The 23,786-nt window shown below is 38.9% G+C and overlaps 1 long non-coding RNA gene across 1 annotated transcript; it reads left to right on the forward strand.

Annotated features, from left to right (window-relative positions):
* Positions 1 to 12,225: 12,225 nt before the first annotated feature.
* LOC139116844 (uncharacterized) lies at positions 12,226 to 23,013 on the forward strand. The gene is made up of 2 exons (XR_011548400.1): positions 12,226 to 12,590; positions 20,873 to 23,013. It is a non-coding gene; the product is annotated as an uncharacterized lncRNA (long non-coding RNA).
* The last annotated feature ends 773 nt before the right edge of the window (positions 23,014 to 23,786 follow it).

Raw genomic sequence — 23,786 nt, forward strand, 5'->3', positions numbered from 1 at the left:
CTACTGATATACTGATTCACAGTGAAAAGATTTTGCAATCTTTAAATGATTCGGTAATTCTTAATAGTTAATATCATCTGACAATCAATATTCTTTACTTTTATTTCCACACCAAGCGGGCCCAATGTGCAACACTCGTCACTTACATTGATCGTGTGCCTATCTGTGTATTTGACACAGTTACAACATCCAATGATGAGACAGTTTGGACAATTTTGTCTTTAAACCTGCGCACACGTGAAAGATTAAGCGAGTGGAGATTGCAGTTTGCGGGGACAATGCCTGAGTAACAGAATGGTTAATAACTGGCACAAACTCAAAGATGTCAGAGGTCAACCTCATTCGGCGGTCGGTGTGAGAACAAACATCTTTTTAGATACAATGACATGAGATTAAACAATAAATGTTCATATCGTTTAATCTGTATGAATAATTGATAATAAATGCAAAAAGTATTTTGGCACTGCACGCGCGGTGTGTAATTAGTTCTATTTATGGCTGTTAAAGACTTCTACTAACTAATCATTCTAATCAAGCCTGTGTTGATTTTCTGGTAATACTCCTACAACAGCTGTTTGGGTTTTCCATCGAAGGCTCTTGCAAAACTTAAGTTTACAATAACTCACCTTCCGAAAAAGTCATTTTACCTGTAATACGAATTCCGAGCGTGCATTTCTCGCACGTGTTTTATTTCATTGGTTGTATTTCTTCGATTTTCACAGACAATGTCTCAGCGGCATGACGACATTGCTTGCGATTAAACAGTGAAGTGGGATAGGTTTTGTCGATCTTACATGCTCGCCCGTCTGAACGCGGAACTCCTATCAACAGCAAATAAGCAACGAGCCCAAACGCAACCAAACCGAACCGTTGGAATTGCTATTCCCTGCAGTGCACCGGGAAAATGAAATTATACAAAAGTAACCTTCTCTTCTTCAATGCTGCTGCAGAATTAAAAGTTAAAACGCATGATTAAATAAACTTCTATCAATGAAACGCTTCTGATTTTATTGCTTTGTAGAATGCAGCGCCAATAGAGATGAAGACATTTATGCAATGACGTCACTCCCTGAAGCCTCAGTGGTGGCGTCTTTTTTGCTGTATTTCAGGTATGTAAGGGCCAAAAATCGATAAACTGAGCGTCAAACTGGGCGATGAAAATGACAAAGCGAGCGTCAAAGTCAAAAAATGACAATGACAAACTGACAATGAGTTTCAAAGTTCACGTTATGTCATTAATAGATGGACCCCAAAGGGAGAGAGAGAGAGAGAGAGAGAGAGAGAGAGAGAGAGAGAGAGAGAGAGAGAGAGAGAGACTAGGGAAGAGGGGATGTTTTAATATATGAAATTGGTTATCTGCGTCGTTCGAAGATATTTGAACAGTAAGGAACTCGGGAGATAACTTTAGGCTCCATTACACAACGTCCACATTTCAACTGGTCAACACGGCCTGTTTGTGTGTGATGTCTGATAATATTGTTGACAACTTGATACTTAATTTTACTCCGGACTGAATTCCTGTGTCAACACCACCGATCTGTATATAATGCCTTGTTCTTGCAAGCAATCGGAACACTGGAGCGCCAACTGCCATAATTATACTTTGGCCTCAGAGCGGGGAAATCCCTCCTGCCTGGGCTGCCTCGCGTTCGCCTGGTTTTGATGCCTGGCCGATGTTGCTTTTGTGAACTTTGAAATGTTCAAATTACACAAGGACAGATGCGTATACGTATGGAAATCCGGTCACGACATGCGACTTCAAAACTGCGACTTCAAAACTGCGACCTGCGTCCTGCGTGTTTGTCAAACTGCAACCTGCGAATCCCGGAATTCGGCATTCCGGGTGCTCTGGCCTAACTGCCACCTGCGAGTTTGAAACTGCGACCTGCGAGATCACGACCTGATCCATGATTTTAGGTATTTGGTGTTTATTGAGAGCATGAAAAGCAGTCACAAGTAATATCAGTGATAGGTGGTGTGTTTAGGAAAGAGATGAGCTTCGATGACACAGCGGTGTTGGCCTACGTGTTGTTCGGTTGCTTTCAAAGTCCGGTTTCAATAAGGGACAATGCTCAACTGATCACCGATTTTCATGAATAAAATGTGTTTTGATAGGCTTACTTCAACAAGCATGTTGTTTATATGTTGTTCCTAAAGTAGGTGGCTATTTCACAGATCGAAATGACCTAGTTTAGGCCTAAAGAAGTATTATGTGGTTGTTGTACTTCGATTCGGTGACCATGCACCCCACCCAGCCTAAATGCAAGATTAATCGAACGTGGCTTAAACAACAGGTAATATCCAGTCACACAGCAAGCACAATTCCCCGCACGAATTACGCAACTAGAACACAAGCGAACAAACGAAGAAACAAAGAAAACACTAGTCTTCACAACGAAAACTATAGCAACAATATATATAAGAACACAAGCTATAAAAAGTAGCAATGTGCGAAAACTGGGAACACATAGACAAGGACGGAACACTATAGCCTGAATGAAATATTTCCGCAACAACCGATCATCGCATACAAAAGAAATCCAAACATTAGCGATATACTGATACTGGCCAAAGTCCACGGCATTTGGAACAAGGCAAGAAACAAATATACACAAAACGATCCAAACATAATATTCTAGTTTCCCTGCTAGATCAACACACTAACAGCCAAAACACAAATCAGACACTAAACACACCAAAGCACATACAAGACGAGATGGCTGATGTGTGAAGCCACTTTCCCTTTATTACTATTTACATCGCAGTTGTGAAGTCGCAGTTTGACAAACACGCAGGACGCAGGTTGCTGTTGTGAAGTCGCAGGTTACACCTAGGTCTAAATGCCGAAGTCGCAGGTCGCATGTTTCAAACTCGCAGGACGCAGGTCGCAGTTTTGAAGTCGCAGGTCGCATGTCGCGACCGGATTTCCATATATACGTGAGTCTGAGTAAACAAAATAATCTTCAACAGGTGGGTGATAAGGAACTATTTGGCACAGACGCGTGGTTCTCACGGGCATCTGTCATTATAGATAAATTAAAAGGTCATACCTTTTCAGGTAAGGGGCAAAACAGATGTCACAAAAAATGGCTGCGTGAAAAATATCTACCTTCACAAGTTGTCTTTTCCATGCACAGAATTTAGAGACCCGCCCCATCATCCGATCCATGCATGAAAATCAGTGATCTTCGCCCGTTGCTACGAAACGGAGAAACATATAAAACGTGGATAGATATGTAAATAATTAATATAATTGTAATTGAATATGATCAACTAGTAGTTTTATAGCTATCGATGTAGAAACAGGGACTTAGAAATGATCAAGGGTGTTGTTCAACTGTCATGTCTTGTACGAAAACCAGCAGACCAGGCAGAGAAGTTGTCTCAGCACCAGCGACATACTTCTAATACAAACCGGAGTGAAGTCGTTTGATAACAAAACTTGTCCTTCACCATATTTGTTCTGTGTAGGAGATGGTAATTTTGACCAGGACGGTCACAGTGTGGGCCCAGAGATGATTAGGGACTGGTCAGTTTCTTCGGCCCGGGGGGAGGTTCGGTGGATTCATGGGTCACCCTGTTTTAGACTTTGGTGATTGGGGTGGGGTTCACCATGTTTTTGAAATGCTTAAGGGGGGGGGGGTGTCAGCGTGTTCTTTAATTTCGACAAGGGCTCATACTTGCCTAAAATGCATTGTACCAGCCAAAAATTTCATCTTTCAGAAATCATTCAAATTTCATCATTCAGAAATACGCCACATAAACACATTAACTTTTACAGACAGTTAAAATGGCGTCCACGTCTACACTTTCTGAGACAGGCACATGATATTTCCAGTGTTGTGATCGCACCACCATCAACAATGCTGTCTCGCATGCGTTTGGGGGGAAAAGGTTATTCTTACAATTTAGCTGAACTATTATTTACAGTTTCTATTTTGTTTGCATTTCAGGCACTGCAGTATCAAAGGAAACGACAGAAGTTGGGCCGATGGATATAAAATATAACCCCATGATTGGGAAGTTTAAAAAGTTATGGTTAAACTACAAATTATCTATATTCAGCGCAAATGATATCAAGATCAAGAGCGATATCTCATTTGTTGTGCATATAAATTAAAATTTTATCAGGTTAAAAACATTCTAAAGTTCAAAATCGTGTTGTCACCGACGTTTGTCGTGACGTCACGTCTTCAAGTTTGCTAGTGTTTCCTCATATGATGTTATTGTTACAATAATGATGTAATATTTTGAATGAAAAATGAATTCTGCTGGATATGCCAAACCTTTGAGAGGCACTTGCTATGCTGCATATACATGTACATACAAATCTTCTACATACGTGTTCTACGTATGTTGCTCTGCTGTAGAGATGACGCTCTCTTATATTACGTTTCGCACACGTGCTCAGTTCTCTGAGACTCGGCCCGGTGCATTACGATAGAATGAACTAAGGGAACGGACATTAGGACCTTCAAATTTCTACAATTCCCCTTTGATCTACCACTTGTGTAGGCTCATTTTAAAGCTCTTGGAGTAAGAAAATTTTTTCCGTCTCAGTTTTTCAAAAATTGAAAATTTTATTTTTCTCCAGAGAGTTAGCGCAGGCATGGCGGCCATTTTGAATTTAAAATATCGTCAGAATGATGTCAGTTAATTTGTTTCTCTATTACCAAAATTTGCATGGTGACCTCGGTTTGTTATTCTTGCTTTTGTAAAAGTATGGTTGAAAGTTTCATTGAGGAAAGTTTGAGCAAATGTTTGAGTCTTTCACTTTCAAAACCGTGGATGAAATGGACACAGGTAAACCTCTCATTTTTTTTCACGATATTATTGTTCGTCAATAATGACGGGAAATGAGTGAATGTTTTGATTGGTGAATTTAATACCATGCTCTGACGTGAACATATCTGCCTTCACAGAAATCTTCATCATCGGGAACAAAAAACAAAGCTCCTCATCTCATAAACTGTATAATTTCGCCTTGAGTTAAGTTCTCATATTTTACCATTTCGTGTACAAGTACTCTAAACAGTTTTAAAATTCTTACTGTATTGCAATAACGTAAGTAAATGTCGGATAAATGTCATGGTATTATAAACGTGACATGAGAGTAAGCAATCATTTATATGAAATATTTGAAATAAAGACATCGTCGCGCACTGAAAATATAAAAGTAGAGTTTAAAATGACACTTTAAATTTGAGATATTTTTATAGCTTTTTTGTTGTTTGACATTTCCTAGGTTCCAATTATCATGGTCATTTTACCTTTAAAATGAAATTGTATGTAAACTCAAGAGAAAGTAATTTCATTTTCATTATTTTCGTTTTATGTGACCTTGACATTTGAACGTGGGTTTATGTTTGAGCCGAGTGAGCCAAACTGTAGAACAATGCTAAACAAGTATATGGAATGCTAAATGACGTATGCGATGCATGTAATTACATCAATAAACATGCAAAAGAAACAATAAATTTGTAATATATCGTAGGATTAATATAGTTGACTAAAATTGTGTTTACTTCAGCCGTCTCATTAGGCTGGCCTGTTGTGACCAGGGTGGTCGCAAATGTCGCGAAACCACTGATGAACATGACTAGACAGTTTACTAGAACTTCCATCTCCTATTTTGCCACATAATGTAAGTCTGTCATAAATGTCTCGGGTGGTCATCTACATTTGCAATATGGTGGATTTCTAACGACACACATAAGATTACAGAAGCACAACGTGAAGTTTAAGGTTATCTCAGGAAATTTAATGTCAGAAATAACCTACAAGGGTGAAAAATGAATGAGTTTTACTAGTTTAACGATCAAATAGAACGATTACAATTGTGATAAAATTCACGTTATTGACCAATCACAGGGTGACCACCTTGACTTCAAGTTACGGCCGTGGACAGCAGTCTTCCCAAGCTGACACAAGAGTTTTTTTTCACTGTTATTAACTCTTTGCTCCACAAATCCCATCAATCTCCGTTACCAGTCCATCAATCTCCGCATGACCTTACTAAACGATTTTCGACTTCTTTCGTTCGTTGGTTCGTTTGCATGAGAGAGAGAGAGAGAGAGAGAGAGAGAGGAGAGAGAGTGAGAGAGAGAGAGAGAGAGAGAGAGAGAGAGAGAGAGAGAGAGAGAGAGAGAGAGAGAGAGAGAGAGAGAGTGTGTGTAGAGAGAGAGACAGACAGACAGACAGACAGACAGACAGACAGACAGACAGACAGGGACAGCATGGTGGCCATTTGTCCCGCACAGTGAGATGAAAGACATTATTTCCTTTATATTAACTTATTGCTGAATAATATTTGATTTTATGTTTATTTAATACGGTAACAGCCCGAGAGAACACAGTCACATATGTTGGTCTGTAAAATATAATCTCATGGTAATCATTCGAAATCAGCGAGAAAATATTTCGGAAGAACTTTACACAAGCAGGGGAAACGAAACTATACATCGTTCAAAAACAAAAAAAATCCCAAAATAACAAAATGAACACTATTTCGGTAAACTAAAGGAAGGATACAACAGTTGTAACTTGTTGAAAATATTTCATTGTAATGTTTTACAAGCTTCTAGAAAACGGATGTATCTTCCTTTGTCTTCTCTCGAAAGTCTTTTGAAAAAGTACCAGCGAAAGGCAACATGGCGCATCGTGTGCAATATGGCATTGCGATATTGTTGTTGAGTGAATCCTGAGTCCGGACTGAAAATCAGTCCTCTACTACAGAAATACTTTTTGAATTGCAAACAAGGTACACAAAATATTCATCTGAGATTCAGAGAAGAGTAAGAGAGTAGAACTTTTACATTGACACTTAGTGCAGCAGCCATTTTGTTTCATCAAGTTCCGCGATGCTCTGTTATCTATCTGACCATCTGCCTACATATACCGGTCCATTGTATGTGTGAAATTGGTCATCTGGTATTAAATGCAATAGTGCCAAAATAGGCAGGTGTTTACAATCTGTGTATTACGGCCTACCCCTGCATAATAGTGACTCTTTATCAAACTTATGGAATAATTCATTTAAGCGATATTTACTTATTATCTCTGGTTGAAATGATTTTTCTTCTAAGCTAAGAACGGTAACACTCATCCGTTTATCACTAACTTTTTGATTGCTGGGTCAGTGCATATGAATGCTGCACGTCCCGGCCTTGAAAATCTAATCATTAATTTATTCAAAAAAGATAAAGTACTAAATGAAAATATCAAAAACATATGTTATCTGTAAACAAACACGCAAGGAAAAACACAAGCGAATAAAATCGACCTGACCTTTCACGTGAATTATCACTGAGAACAAATAGAACAGCGGCACAGGTAAGATTTACACTGCTTTTACGTTTTTTTTCAATATTTATTTTTGACAGCAGGCGATTGAAACCCGTGAGATCTTTGAACTGGGGGACACAAAATAATTATATCTATTTGGATATTTTTAATTCATTACTAATTGTTATCTCTATCGGGTAACGATATCAAAGTATAAAACTGAGCTAAAGGTTAGTAAGCGTGGACGCTATATTATGTTTATGAAATAAGGACTTGCCCAATCGATGTATTGACGTGTGAGGGTGTTTTGGTTGGGGGGTGTGTGTGGTGGGGGTTGTAAATTCCATAAACTTAATATTTCTTTGCTTGAAGTGGTCAGTACACTGGCATAGGAGCTTGTAATACAGAATCGGAAACGTAAGCTTTCTATAGAACAGCCCGAGGCTGACTATCTCACTGCATCTCAAGAGGGGTGCTGCGACTAAAGATACGCAAATTCCTTATAATTAATCTTTTTTGTATTTCGATTCATGTGAACATTTTTTTAATTCAAAGTATCAAGGCTCATACAATCTTTGGTCTGCGATTATTTTCTTAGTGTGGTCGCTCTCATGCAAAGCCAATGCTTCATAACTCAAGATAACATTAAAATTACTGGTATGACGAAATTTTATTAGTCTCTCAATTTGAAATGCAACAGCTCAATTGCAGCCAACGCGAGCTTGGAGCTGCGGTGGAATGTACATTTGCATATTGGGAACTAAAATGAATATAACGCACCCTGGTATCACGTATAGAAACAAAAGCGGCGATAAACATCCATCATTTTTGTGCCTCTAACGGTTCATAATTACGTGTCCAGTGATTGACCTAAATATCAGGTAAGTGTTATTTTTATCCTTTGAAATCAAGGCGGATTGAAATTAGAAAAAGGTCCAATTTATCACTAGGCTAGGTTTTTTGAAATACGTATAAAGCCGATTGTCATAACGATATTACTCTATAGAGCGCCACTGTGAAAACATTAGAAAGTTGAGGGACGATGGGCCTACTGTACTTTAGCCTTCACGAAGGAATTATCCTGGTCTTGCGCAAGAGCAACACTGCAACGAGCTCCAGTCCACTAAGAACGCGCTTTAGAACGCTTCGCTATGATTGTAGGTTGAAATACTTTCCGCAAGGAAGATTTTAACCATTACCTTTCGAAATCAAGAATAAAAATCAGGGGTCGGCGCGCAAAATTTGGTACTAGGTAAACAAATTACCCAATATTTACCAAACTTCAAAATCCAAGATGGCCGCCATCCCTGTGTTCAGTCTATGGGTGAAAATCTAAATTTTCAAATTTTAACAAAAATAAGCCAGCGAAAACTTCATTTACTCAATTAGCTTTAAAATGAGCCGAAGCAAGAAGGAGATCATCGAGTATTGTCATTAAGAGTTCTGATATCTGTACACGTACCGAGGCGCATTCTTCAGTGAGGGACTGGACACAAATTACAGGGGGGGGGGGGGGGGCCGGTGTTTTTTTGGGGTGGGTCACCATTTTTCGCGCAAGCATTTTTGAAGGGTCATAAAATTTTGTGCAAGCCTATGGGGGAGGGTCACCTTTTTTTATGCATCAAAGCTGAAATTGCATGTGCACGTTATGGAATACTGAAAAAAGAAAAAATACCTCCTGGCACTTTCATTTTCTGCCATTACCATTTTCGGCGCGCCCTTCGGGCGCAAATTTCAGGTATAATAAACAATGTATTGATGATCCAAGCAGCCACATTGATTTAAGTTGTCATGATTTCTACTTATTCAACACTATTGTGCATAACTGTCCCCTATAATGACTCTTTCAATAACAATTTGGGAGATTACTTATTTGACATCATTCTCCCATTGACAATACATTGGGTATAGGTCGGTGTCAAACGTTCATGTCGCTGTATGTACATTTTTTATTTTTTGAGGACATTGACAGAATACAAACTGTTCAGAATAGTGCATAGTGTCATCAATAACAACTGGAAGCTTCAGGTCGAACAACTTTTGAATAACAATTTAGGATCAGATAACCTATGAGTTATTTGTAGTTTCCTCATAGCCTACAATGTATAGTGAATCAACATTTTGGTGAAATTCCAAAATCAAATTTCTTGCACAACCATGGACTTGAAACCACTCTAGTCTAATCATGAATATTAATACTAATAATTAGGTGTACATAAATGCACAGGTTTACCAAGTTTTGTATTGGAAAAAATTATTCATAGTTTCATCATAGACTGCCATGTATAGTGAATGGACATTTCAGTGAAATTCCAAAATCAAATTTCTTGCACACCCATTGACTGAAACTACTCTAGTCTAATCATGAACATTAATACCAATAATCAAGTGTACATAAATGCACAGATTTTCCTATTTTTGTATTGGAAAAAAATTATTCATAGTTTCATCATAGACTGCCATGTATAGTGAATCGACATTTAAGTGATATGCCAAAATCAAATTTCTTGCACAACCATTGACTTGAAACCACTCTAGTCTAATCATGAACATTAGTACCAATAATTGAGTGTACATAAATGCACAGATTTACCTATTTTTGTATTGGAAAAAAATTATTCATAGGGTTTCACCATAGACTGCCATGTATAGTGAATCAACATTTCGGTGAAATTCCAAAATCAAATTTCTTGCACACACATGGACTTGTAACCACTCTAGTCTAATCAAGAACATAAATATCAATAATCAAGCATACATAAATACACAGATTTGCCAAGTTTTGTATTTAAAAAAAATTATTCATAGTTTCTTCATAGACTACAATGTATAATGGATCCACATTTCATGCGAAATTCCAAAAACAAAGTTATTGTACACAGATGCACGTGTTACCACCCTCTTCTAATCAAGCACAATTATGTCAATTATTCAGGGTCATATATACACAAATAGTGCATATTTTTAATTCTGAAAATTTTTTTTTACAGTTTTGTCATAGACTCCCATGTATAGTGGATCAACATTTTATGCGAAATTCCAAAAACAAAGTTATTGTACACAGATGCACATTTTACCACCCTCTTCTAATCAAGCACAATTATGTCAATTATTCAGGGTCCATATATGCACAAATAGTGCAAATTTTAATTCTGAAATTTTTTGACAGTGTTGTCATAGACTCCCATGTATAGTTTTGTCATAGACTCCCATGTATAGTGGATCAACATTTTGACAGAAATTCCAAAATCAAATATCTTGTTCACATGTGCACTTGTAAACAACCCATGCTAATCAAGTATATCTATATCAGTTATTAAACATCTGTATATGAACAGATATAGCTAGTTTTATACTGGAAAATACACGTTCGTAGTTTTCTTATAGTCGACTACATGTATAGTGAATCAACATTATCGATAAAATCTAAAAATACATTTTTTGTACAGGCATGCACTTTTTACCTGCCACTTCAAGCAAAGTACATTTACATGAATTATCACACACATATGATTTGATATTTTTTGGACAACGCGTTATATCGGCCACATTTTGCCTTCCTTTCGGGAGGGCGACTTAAAAAGTATAGCAAGTCAGAAGGGGGTCTTTAACACATTGCGGGTTTTTTTGGGGGGGTATTGAGTAACAGGGGAGGGTCACTTATTTTCATGCACGGATAAGGGGGAGGGTCACTAATTTTTGTGCATGAACTTTTGAAGGGTCACTATTTTTTACGCAGCGGTTTTTCGAAAAACACCGGCCCACCCCCCCCCTGTAATTTATGTCCAGTCCCTGAAATCCTCGTATTGTTTCACTTTTATTGAAGTATACTTGTCTTTTCATTTTTTGCGGAGGCGCCTGAGGAGAGCATATTTTCTACGTGATTCCAGAGGGCTTTTCAATTTACTCTTTGCAAATAATAGCCTCCCCAGCTTTTCTTGTTTAAACATATTTCTTTCGGTTGATTCAGCGGAAATGGTGCCAAACAAATGGGGTCATACAGAGGGCAAGGACCATTAAATGAAAATGGCTGTTGAAACAACTTTTATAAACACTACTAAAAGCGCAATGTGTCATTCTAGAATAATGATGTTATGTGAAAAATAATACATTGTGAAGCACCTTCGGACTCATTTTATATAATATTTTTTGGTCTGCCACTTGTGGGGGCTCATTTTGAAGTTTTTGGAGTATGAGAGACCTTCACTATCTCGGTTTTGTTTTTGAAAATCGAAAATTTTTATTTTCCCCATAGAGTAAACATAGGGATGGCTGCCAAAGTTGAATTTCAAATACCGGTAAATGTCAGGTAATGTGCTTGTCTGGTACACCGGCTTTGCACGGTGACCCCTGATTTTTATGCCTGATTTGGTAAGAGAATATAAGTTTCATTAAGGAAAGTTTGAGGCAAACTTTTAGTCTTTCACTGTAGAGGCGTATACTGCTTTACAATCCAGACACGAGGTGTGGTATCTTGGTGTTCGGCTGAAACACGCTGAATTACCAGTACTATACCCGACATATTGGTTGCGTGACATCAATGAAGGTGTACACATTTTCGCGAATCGTCATTTGCATTTTAGAATAAATGAGGAAAGTCGGGGTATAAAAATCTCGTTCACTTTTATTGAGGGCGACCCAAAAACACCAGCATTCGTGTAATACAATCACAAAAAGTGACAGTTTGGTCCGGTGAGGGCGTGTTTCGTGAATATTGGTGAAGATTGTCCGCCGCCAATGTGGCAAGGCGATAATACAATTAACAACATTATTTTTCTCTTGGTTTGAGAGAGAAATCTTCATCAAATGTGATTCACAGAATGTGCATAGGTAGTGCGACATGGCGTCAAATTTAACAGGTAGATTAAGTCGTGTCAGTACGATGACATGGCGGTCCGACATGTCAGTGGCCGCGTTGTCGGTGATTGCGATGGTGATCGCATACCATTTATGCAGTGTCAATATGTTTTGGTTAATAATTGGCTTCAGGTGAAGGGGTGACGACAACATCTGATTTGAATTCGAAATACAGAGCTAGCGGTCCAGTCTTCAAGCTTTTGTTGTTGTCTTGCTTAGGAGGGGGTTCAATCTCATTAGGAACAGAGGACCCTTCCTGCGAAGGGCACTCGGAATGAGGGTCTTCATGTACTCGGAGTCCGATACAAGGTCCACAACTTTTGATTCTGACCAAAGTTTCGTTCGCCGCTGTCCAGTATGTTTCAGATGTGGAACCCAGCCACTTAGACAGGCAACGTCACATGTACACAGTTAACACCTGACATGGTCCTTACGCACCGATAAAGAAGGTGGGTATAATTCGGATGGGTGTCTATTCTTTCAAATACACTTGAAGTGTCAAGGTATACACACAATCGTAAGCAGATCTGAACTGTGGTTCGTTGCTACTAACAGTGATTCGCACAATTAAACTACACACGACGAAGGTAAAATTCAAACAGTTTACTTCCTTGTAGCAAGTAGGATTAGAGCTGAAAGTTTGAAACACACTGTGGTTTACCATGTGCTGTGTTGAAATGTCGTCTTGTCATGAGTGTATAGAACGAAGCAAACTTGTCGTACAGTCGCAAACAAACGAACTTATTGTTAATAACACTGACGGTTTCTAAACTTCGTTTTCCTGCTTCCTCTGACCTTTAACCTGATTCTATCATAAAAATTGTCTCGTTGAAAGGCAGCTATTGTCTCAGTCTACCTGAGATTCCTTTATATCAGAGAAACCAAACCATGTGTCCGTGCTTTAATTGAATTTGTTTAGTATATAGTTTGACAGGACCCCGAGCTTTCACTGTTTAGTATAGTTCGACCCAAACACTCTCTCTCGGATTTCTTGCGGCTTTGTGAAGTCCCGCTTTCAGTTAAAATTACCGCGATTATCAATATAGAAAGTGATTCAACCAATTTTTGGCAATGTCGAAAATCCAAGGTATTTCAATGACGCGTAGCCGAGTTGTCCACAGTTAATTTCCTTTCATTCAATTCGAATCTGTGTACTCGAAATCGTGCGATAGTATGATGAAAGACGCGTGTCTCCCCTGAAGAGTGGAATATTAGTAGAGTGTGATTACACGCAATTGATTCGAAGGGATATTACAGATAAGACGGCGTCGATTAATAAAGAACCACGGCTGTAGCTGTATCATTGTTCCATCGAACTCGTTGACACTCAGATATCATATTGTTCAGAGTACAGGAGCTGTCTGAGCCGAAAATATGAGACTTTTTCTGAAAATCCGAAAAAATCGTTCATCGGAAAATCTTCGATATTTGAAATACTCTGTGAGTAGTCTGTTGATATTGCCACCGTCACGGTATCTAACCATGAACAAATTTCGAATGCCGCTTTCGGGTAATAGCTATATAAAGGACAGCATCTGTTACAGTATTCAAATATTGATAAAATAGTCATTTTAGCACAAAAAAGGTCCTTTTTTTCTTCTTCCTCTTAGACTCAGATAACATATTAAAAGTGTCAGCTCAGTGAAAAACATTTCAGGTGTGGTCCGTGACACTTGACATTATTTACGTGCAAGCTGTGTTGAAAAGGTTTACCCTAGGCATTTCAGTGATTTTGGGAAGTTGAACAAGAAACTGTATTGTGCACAAAGGATAGAATCACGGAAAGTACATTCGAAGTCATGTTTTAAGGAGCCTGATTGGATATCGCTTTTCGACGAATTCGTAGTAGTCTTGGAAGATAACGGTCAAAATTCTCACACAGACGACAAGCTTGCATAGCACCACGTATACAAATTAAAAATTAATAACGTAAATAAAGATTTTCTGTCGACCAGTGAAGGCAGGTGTACAATAACGATGGATCGACCCCGGTCACGGGATCGGGTATGTCCGCCACCTGTTGACAAGTCGGGTACTCGATCGTGAAGCGACGTCGAATTCGAGTGCGTCCGTTTCCGTGCAACCGCCACGAGTATCTCCTGTGTGCCCGGGGTAAGTCGGGATCTGGAAAGAATCTGTTCAAATATAATCATCGTTGTGCTCTGAGGTACTTACATGAGCCTGTACACTCCGGGACACCAATTGCAGTTAGATCAAAGCTCTCCCTTGATCTACGTCACATGTACAATCTCAACCAAACCCAACTCCCTAATTTTTGCACAAATTACGTCCTATATTCTCTTTTCCTATTACACTTACTAGCTTTTTGTAGTTGTTTTTTAAGGTTAAAAAGTACACACCAGTATCATAAGAAAATCTTGTGACTGAATAGCGTTCCGTACAGTTTTCAGATTATTGTACCTCCCGAATAATAGTGCGCCAATTAACCATGGTACATATCGTGTGAGTGATGTCTAGTTTACAATAGGACTTCACTGTCAGCCACGGTGAAATATATGCGTCGGCTCTCGTAAGTGTTGTGCTGGGCGTTTGAAAGAGAATTCTGAACTACCAAAAAATCTCTACTTGAAAAATGATAAATTTTGTATGAGTTCACCCTGCCCGTAACGTGTGCAGAGCAGCAGATATGCGTAGTTATGCTGCGTACATGAATCAGCATGGCGAGATGTTTCCAAATTGAATGTGTCTTACCTTTCGGACAGTTTGAATGTATGTCAAACGGTGTTCAAATCGAAGGACAGTTCTTTAACTGAAATTGATCACTCTGGCATTTAATTATTAATAACCATTAAAATGTGAATCTAAATCGAAGGGAAAAAATGAGGTTGTGACATCGATAAATCAATTACATGTCACCATTTGAAAGGTCATGTTTAACTTCAAGTGTACAAATGTATCCCTTGCAAGTACACTTGAGACAGATAAGTCACAGGGGAAATTTCTCACAGGCTTTGGAAGGTGGCAAGTATAAAAACTAAACAGGGCAGGGAAACGACAGGTCCTAGGAGTGTTATCAAATCAATCTGACACCTGTTGAGTGAGAATTTCCTCTCTGATTCATTGCCCCTTTAAAATCCCCTGCGTGACATCTGTCTTTAAGGGAGTACCCGCCACGAAATAGAAAGATTCAAGCTTTAACTCAAAATTTCCTTGAAGAAACTTTGAACCATTCCTTTTTCGAAATCAAGAATAAAAATCAGGACTCGACCGTGCAAATGTTGGTAAAAGAGAAGCAAGTTACCCAATATTTACCGACTGCTAAAATTCAAAATGGCCGCCATCTCGGTTTTAACACCGTTACCGTCACCGTGCAAAATGTTGTACAAAAGAAACAAATTACCAAATAGTTACCGGCATGCACCTAGCAATTCAAAATGGACGCCACGTCAGGCCTGGGTTAAATCTACGGGGAAAAATTAAACTTTGGATTTTCACAAAACGAAGCCGGTGAAAAATTAATTTACTCCACGAGCGTCAAAATAAGCCCCAACAAGTGGCAGGCCAAAATAGAATTGCAAAAGTATGAGAGTCAAAATATCTGTGCCCGAGGTGCTTGCTACCTTTAAGTGAAAATTACAGTACGGATGTTCATCGAAATACGTTTGCAGTTCGCCTGTCTTTCATTTTATCGTTTCTACGAAATGACTCATAGATGAGAAGAAATCGTCTGGACGGTATTCTACTATCGAAAGATAAATCTAAAATAAATCTATAATCACATTATCTCTTGGATGACACTGAAACCATCTGTACGAAACTCACCACAGACCAAAATAGCCATGATTTTCACATCTCTTCCGCGTCACAACCCATACAGCAATCGGGAGAGAGTGCAAGCAATTGGCCATTCGCACATGACTACTGGTACATGACCCATGCATTACATCCTCGTACTTCCGTTGGTATGTGGTGCAAATAATCGACATTTTGGTAAAAGAATCATGTAAAATTTTGACAGAAATTGAGTTGCAATAGTAATTCAGTCCATAACTAAGAGAATACAACCAAAATTATGGAGTTTTTGTAGAAGTTTTTATTAAATTGGTACATTTGTACCAACGGAAGTACAAGGCTGTGAGGTCATGATGAGGTCATGAAAATGGCTAATTGATAGGATATAATGCGCTTCGGGCACGGATATTCGGACTCTCCAATTTTCAAATGCAATTATTTGCTGATATCCTGCCTGCGTGGAGTAGTTTTGAAGCTTTGGAGTAAATAGAGATTCCCCCATAAAGTTGTCATTTAGATAGCGGCCATTTTGAATTTCGAGTACTAGTGTCGGTAAAAATGTTTTGGTAATTCGTTTCTTCAATACCAACATATGCACTGTGACCCCGAGGAAAGTTCGGGCGAAACTTTAAAATTTTCACTTTCACTACCTGAACAGCGTCATGTTACAGTTGTTGTTTTTCCTGCACACACTTCTCATTAGTATGCGGATTGTCTAAGCTTACACGGAACGAATAGATTGAAATCGTAGTGTCTTGATTGCAATCGACGCTATCACCCCGTATCCGGTATCCGTGTCAAGAATGTTACCAGCATATTGTCTACAAAAGTGACGGTTGATATGATTTAGCGGTTGCGCAATCTTAAGTAAATCCCGTCGCCCCCCCCCCGCCAAATAAATTCAGTTTGAGAGGTTGCTGTCTGTCTGCATGACGCGTACTTCTGCCTTGATGGTGATTAGTAGCTTGCCAGGGGTATAGTTATGATCCATGACACCTGTTAAAAGTTTATCGTCGAAACCACGTAATTGGTCTAGTTCAATAAATATGTACATACAATTCACTGATGTGTTAAATCAACATAGTCGTCATTATTTCCCAAAAATCGAACATATGGCTTCATTCTAGTATTACCTTATTACAGTTCCGTTTCAAAATCTAGATTTGATTGTCGGTCTGTCTATCTGTTTGTCGATCTCGCGACGAGATTGGATTGGCCCTCGCAGACTGGTTTTACCGCCGAAACCATGCGCAGTCAGTCGATAGAAAGCAGAAGGACTCTCTCACGTCACTCGCTCACAGTAACACCTCGTATCGTCATAGCTGCCTCATTGGAACGAACCATGAAGAACTGAAAATCTGAGGTCACGGATCGGAGCACCTACTGTGTACTTCACATTTTTTATTCTATTAACGTTCCTTGTTTCAATGATTTGGTTCCTTTCCATTTCACACTGTTGGTTTTTTTCAACGACCCAAGGAAGACTTGAAGGTAGGTGCAATCGCAATTCGGCCAGGAACCACAGTTTAAAGAAAGATACATATATGATATATCAAGAAAAGCAAAGAAAATGAAAAACGACTGAAAAACATTGAAAAATAGCCAGGATTTGTGTGAATACATTTGAGATATGACGCTCAGCAGACTCATCGATTGAACGGTCGGCAATAATTAAACTTCACACCACAAGGCGATTGAACATCCCATGGATACGACAACGTGTTTACAGTATGTTGTTTACCGAAATATACAAGGTGAAATAACATAGTTCTCAAAATTAATTCAACAAAGCAAACGGCAAACGGCGTCAAAATGTCGATTGTGTAGCGATAAGAATTGCACGTACACCCGGAACCATTTGTATTTTATAGCGAAATACAATGTCTCATTTGATAAACCTGTATATATGCCTAGTTGAACTTTGAACCCCATATTGTCGATATAAAGGTAAAACGTATAGCTTGTTAAATTTGCTGGCGGCTTGCTTACGATTATCCGGGAGAGTGATATCGTATCAGCTACGTCAAGTTACGCATTACCCTAATATCGGTGATAGCGACTTTTGTATCCGGGAAACTTCACAATTTGCAAAGCAGATATATCATGTACATTGGTCGGTATATTTGGGTAATAACAGGTGCCGCCAACTGGTAAATTTCATGAATTTCGCAAAATCATCACAAACATGTTTTGAAGGCTGATATACGATTTTTCGTATTTTGACCTTGACCCAAAATTTGGAGGGGAAAGTAGAGCTGTTCGTAACTGCCCTCCCACTGGCATACACGGAAAAATATGCCTCCTCCACTGAATTTTGATGCCCGCTGCCCTCCAGTATCTATAGTCTGCCCGCTCCCCACTCCCCACAACATTTCAATCTCCCCTCTGCCCTCTCCCCACTACTGAAATTTCCCATTGCCAACTAGATGCCTACTAGGCAACCCAGATCAACGCAAACCGTGGGGAGCAGCTGCAGTATAGCTTGGAACATTGCTCCCCTCTAAGTAAGGCGCTAAATCTCCCCTCAAGTTCTATCAACCACGCCGCTTTCTCCTCACTCTAAGTATCTTCCGGTGCCCACTGTCAAAAATTTTCTCCCCGCCCACTGAAAATAGTGAAATTTCTTCCCCGCCCACAGTAAATATAGATTTTTTCTCCCCGCCCCGGATTAGTTTGTTTTGAAATTTGCCCGCCCGCTGAAAAACTTCGCACGAAGAACACCTTTTTGCACGAACAGCTTAGTTGGCGGCACCTGTAATAAGAGTGTAGGTCCGGTTACGTCCGGGTCTTTAAAGACACAGGGTCAAAACTGATATGTTTTTTCAGTTTTCTCTCCAAATGACTTCAGGACCGCTTGTCATACAGCTATGTGCTGCGCTTTTTCTTCCCTGGAAGACATTTTATTGCAATTTTTTGTGCTCGTTGAAACTTATAAGGTGTTTCAGGCACATAAATCTCTGATGACGTCTGCCACCAAATCAGTTACGTATGCGACTTATTTCCGTCAGAACTAGCGATTTATGTCATCAGGGTTATCGCTGGGTATTTCAGTTTTCAATATGGTTGTGCAAAAGTCTCTCTCCCTGATAATTTGAATCATAGCTTGTGAAGCTAAGGTTGTTTGCCCTTCGCCGCCACCCCAACCACCCACTCACCCAAACGCTCGTTAGATAACCGCGCACCACTCATGACAATGATTTGCCCATCTGCACGTTTAATTTAGTTTTATCGAATCATTTGACGTTCAGAAAAGAGACGACACGGGACTGGAAGGAAGTTCACTGGACAACATGTCACTTCATGTATGAACTTTTCATGAACTTTCCGTGAATCTCCCATTTTCTACAGTTGGCGTGGCAAAAAGTCGGCACAGTTTACAATATGGTATTATCAATGCCTGAGAAAAATATTTCAACGTATATTCAATAAAAAAGGGTTGAGCATTACGTTTCTTTTCGTACAAACATTGATTGCACTCCGATGTTAGGAGTCTTGCTTCAAGATGTCATGACCTTTGGTAAATACATAATGTTAGTTAATACTCTATTTTCAGAACTGTTGGCAAACGGCCAAAATCTGCCAAAACTGGTAATATTTAAAGGAACTGCTGAAAAGCATTTACTGTAACATGGCAATTAAATCTTGTATCACGGAAATAATTTGTGAAATAAGTATACAGCAAAGCAGTGGGTTTCTGGAGTTATCGGATAAACAAGGAGTAAGTGGTATTATTATGAAAAGATTACTTCAGTGACGTATTTAAGAAAAGGTGCGCAGATAATGAATGAAAAGACAGATTACGTATCATCGTATACTGGTTAATTCACAAAGGCAGCCCCTATTTAAAGCAGCTCTAGGTAAAATTTCTAACTTTAGCTCATTCACTTAATGCTGGTATTTAGACAGGGCGTTGACACAACACGCAGTGGCAAAAAATCGACAAATGAAACTTGTTTGAGTTGAATGGAGTCGAAGATGAGTTTTCGTTTTTCGCCGCTGTCTACTAAACATATCGGCTTCCCATATTGTGACCGCTGACCTATGGTACTGATAGTAATAAAAAAACTGTTGAATGCGCAATGTTGCTACAATGCTAATACCACAGTCCATGTGGTGGCGAGACTGTTCTAATACACATAAACGGGGCTAATTTCAAAATTTGTCATAAGTCAATCAATGGGTGTATCCAATCGAAGAGATCGAGGTTTTATTCTTTAAAATTAATGTGCTGTATTTAGTCTGCTATGACTGATCGATTTTCACAGGCCATCTGGCTGATCATGTGTTTGCACCAGCGATCATGTTTGGTATAATATAATTCCTCATTGGGTAAGCCTTGTTGAAATATAAATCACCCAGCTTGTCGGCACAGCCTGTAAAACGTGTGCCTTTTGTGTATGATGTCAACCTGAACAATTGGAACAGTAAGTGAATTCAACTTCCCATTTCTATTTTGCTATGATGCCTACAGTTACAGCTGCCAAGGGATTTTACTTCGGCTCCTATGATAATTGTTTAAACGGTTACGCATATGTGCACGTACATGCACATAGATATATAGATGCATACATACATATATACACACACTCACACACGCACGCACTCACACGCACGCACACATACATACATACATACATACATACATACATACATACATACATACATACATACATACATACATACATACATACATACATACATACATACATACATACATACATACTTACATGCATGCATGCATGCATGCATGCATGCATACATACATACATACATACATACATACATACATACATACATACATACATACATACATACATACATACATACATACATACATACATACATACATACATACATACATACATACATACATACATACATACATACATACATACATACATACATACATACATACATACATACATATTCTGAAACATGACAAACTTGTTCTCATAGCTTATTTTTTATTTGTTTACAGGTGATCCCTATACAAAGACACTCATGTGTCATATGCGATGGCAAGTTTACGAAGGAAGGTTGCCTACGCACTCGGATTATTGTATGTCATAAATGTCCTTGTATTTTTTGGGCTACACAGCTGGAGCTGGGCGAAGACTCGAGTTTACGTTTTTGACGTCACTGGGACCGACGAAAACTCTACAAGTCACGACACGACAAATGGGATCCAAACTTATTTCAGAGACCACGCTCTGATGGGTTCTCTCGACAAGGAAATAACAAATTCTACACCAGAAGGCAATATCACAAATTGGACACAGAAAGAAGTCGCAATACCCGAAGAAAAAAACTATGACAAATTTATTGGAAACGTATCTTTCCTAGTGGCTGGGTCGATAAAACCGAACGAAACTGTTTCCAATATCAACGCTATAAATGACACATCACACGAAAAAAACGTGACGAAAAGACCGAAATATCTTAACATTAATCCAATCCAAAACTCAAGTCTGGAACACTTTTCGTCCGTAATGAGCCCAGAAGATGTGTGCAGGGGTCGCGAGTTTCTTGTCACTATAATAACCACGAAGCACAGCCATTCTGAACAGAGGAAGGTGATTCGCGACACGTGGAAGTCGGTGACCTCTGTAGATGGCAAAAAGATTGTGTCGTTGTTCCTTCTGGGTAAAGGCAACCACTCAGAAGAATGGAAAACTTTGCAGGAATTTCGCAAGTTCCACGACATCGTCTCCTTCGACTTCGATGAACATTACCTGAACTTGACCCTGAAGACGCTGATGGGCCTAAAGTGGGCGAGGCAGCACTGTCCGTCCGCTCTCTACATCTTGAAAACCGATGACGATGTCTTCGTCAACTACCAGTCTCTCGTCCGTAATTTGACCGGGCATCCACGCGCTGGCGTTGCCATGGGCCATATCTCCAGAAATTCCTCCGTGATCAGGGACGGGAACAGCAAATGGTACACATCAAAGGACGCGTATCGTGAATCTCAATATCCAGATTACCTGCAGGGGACGGGATACGTTGTATCCAAGGATGTCGCTGACAAGATCTTGGAAGTCTCTGCAAGTGTACCCTTTCTCAACTGGGAGGACGCCTACGTTGGTATGTGTATGAACAAGACGGGTGTAAAACTGATACACGACCGTCGGTTCGACCACAATAACTATGTCAACAGGCTTAAGACCAAAGATATACGGTGTCCAGTGCATTATATATTTACCATTCACAGCCTCAACGTTCATTTAATGAGTAGAAGATGGAAGCGTTTTGTTGGCGAAGGGAAAATAGCGATTTGCAGAAAGTTGTATCCACCAGGCGTCTAGGGATAGTTGCAATGAACCATTTCAGCTTGCCCTTACACGGGGGGTGGGGGCAGCGACAAAGTAGACATATCAAATTGCTTGTTTGCCCAAAATGCCGCGTCGCCAAATTTTTCTACGCTTCACAAGCCGACAAAAGTGCGCCGCCGACTACAACGGAGTTTAATTATAGAAGTTAAGGTATGGACAGAATTAAAAAAGCGGGGAACGATATTTACTGAAGGACTTTTATTACCATACCTAGGAATGAGCTCTTAAAGTAAAACTAAAAGAGACACCAAAAGCAAAGAAGAAAACAAAAACCATCGCCTTTTTGTATTCCAAATTCAAGTGAATTGCCGCATCGCAATTTGTACTGCAGGCTTAAATGGTGACAGCAGTTTCTTCTGAATATGAGATGGCGCCCCCATCGGTGTAAGCGGACCTTTCCATCTAAAATGCTGACTATTTTAACAACACTTTCTATACAGGGTAGTAAACTTTATATTTTTTGCATAGCAATATCTTGGTTTATCCAATGGACCTTTACGAATCACGCCAGTGCACGTGACTGGCATTTGATTGCATACAACGGCTACACCAATGATCGTAGTCTTTGGATGAATTTCAAGTCTTAAACATGCAATATTTTTAAACAAATTCATATTATTGACAAAAGGGTTCTGAATCTCAAATTTATATCTTGTCAATCAGTAAGCTTTAAACGGTGAAGGAAAAGCGACGTCCGTATGAATTTAAGAAATATCTTTAACTTTTATGGAACATATTATCTTGATCAGTAGTTCCGGCATTAAATAAACGCAATCTTACAAATAAATTCATGTTTATATTTGTGTTACTTGATTCAGCTTATGTGGTAAATACTATTCATAATGCAGTCGTATTTCAGACGGCATATGCATCAATTGGTATATATATATATATATATATATATATATATATATATATATATATATATATATATATATATATATATATTAATACACACACACACACACACACACACACACACACACACACACACATTGGTCTAATTTAATTCCTTGGCCTGAATTCATTTCAGGCGGTTCAATGGTCGCATCAAGCTTGATACCGTAAGCCCCGAAGAAACTTGCCCTGTTTTGATTTGAGTAAGCTATTAGTGCAAGATGCGAGGTATAATGATATTCAAATATGCAAATTACATTAATGAGCATTGTTTCAATATTAAAATTCTATGCTAATGACCCTTAATCAATGTGGAATATTCATGTACCTCGGATCTTGCATTGTATATGAGTAAGATGGAAACAGTCTCTCAGTCTTGAGTAGTGAAAGCTTCTTCGTACTTTTCGTACTTTCGTGTATCAGTGTTTGCTAATGGAGAGCATTGTCTCTTTAATATTCACAACAATAAAACTTTTTGAGCAATTACGTGGTCCTCCCCATCTTAAATGGTTTTAATCGAACTTTTTAATAACTTTGAACACGTATCCACCCTATTACATTCTTAGATAAATTTGCATTTTGATTATTTAAAGCATTTAGATATTAACTATACAAAAAATTAAAATGCGTCGTATAAAGACAGAACACAACGTTTATGTACCA

Source organism: Ptychodera flava, chromosome 18 (assembly GCF_041260155.1).
Source record: "Ptychodera flava strain L36383 chromosome 18, AS_Pfla_20210202, whole genome shotgun sequence".
Lineage (NCBI taxonomy): Eukaryota > Metazoa > Hemichordata > Enteropneusta > Ptychoderidae > Ptychodera > Ptychodera flava.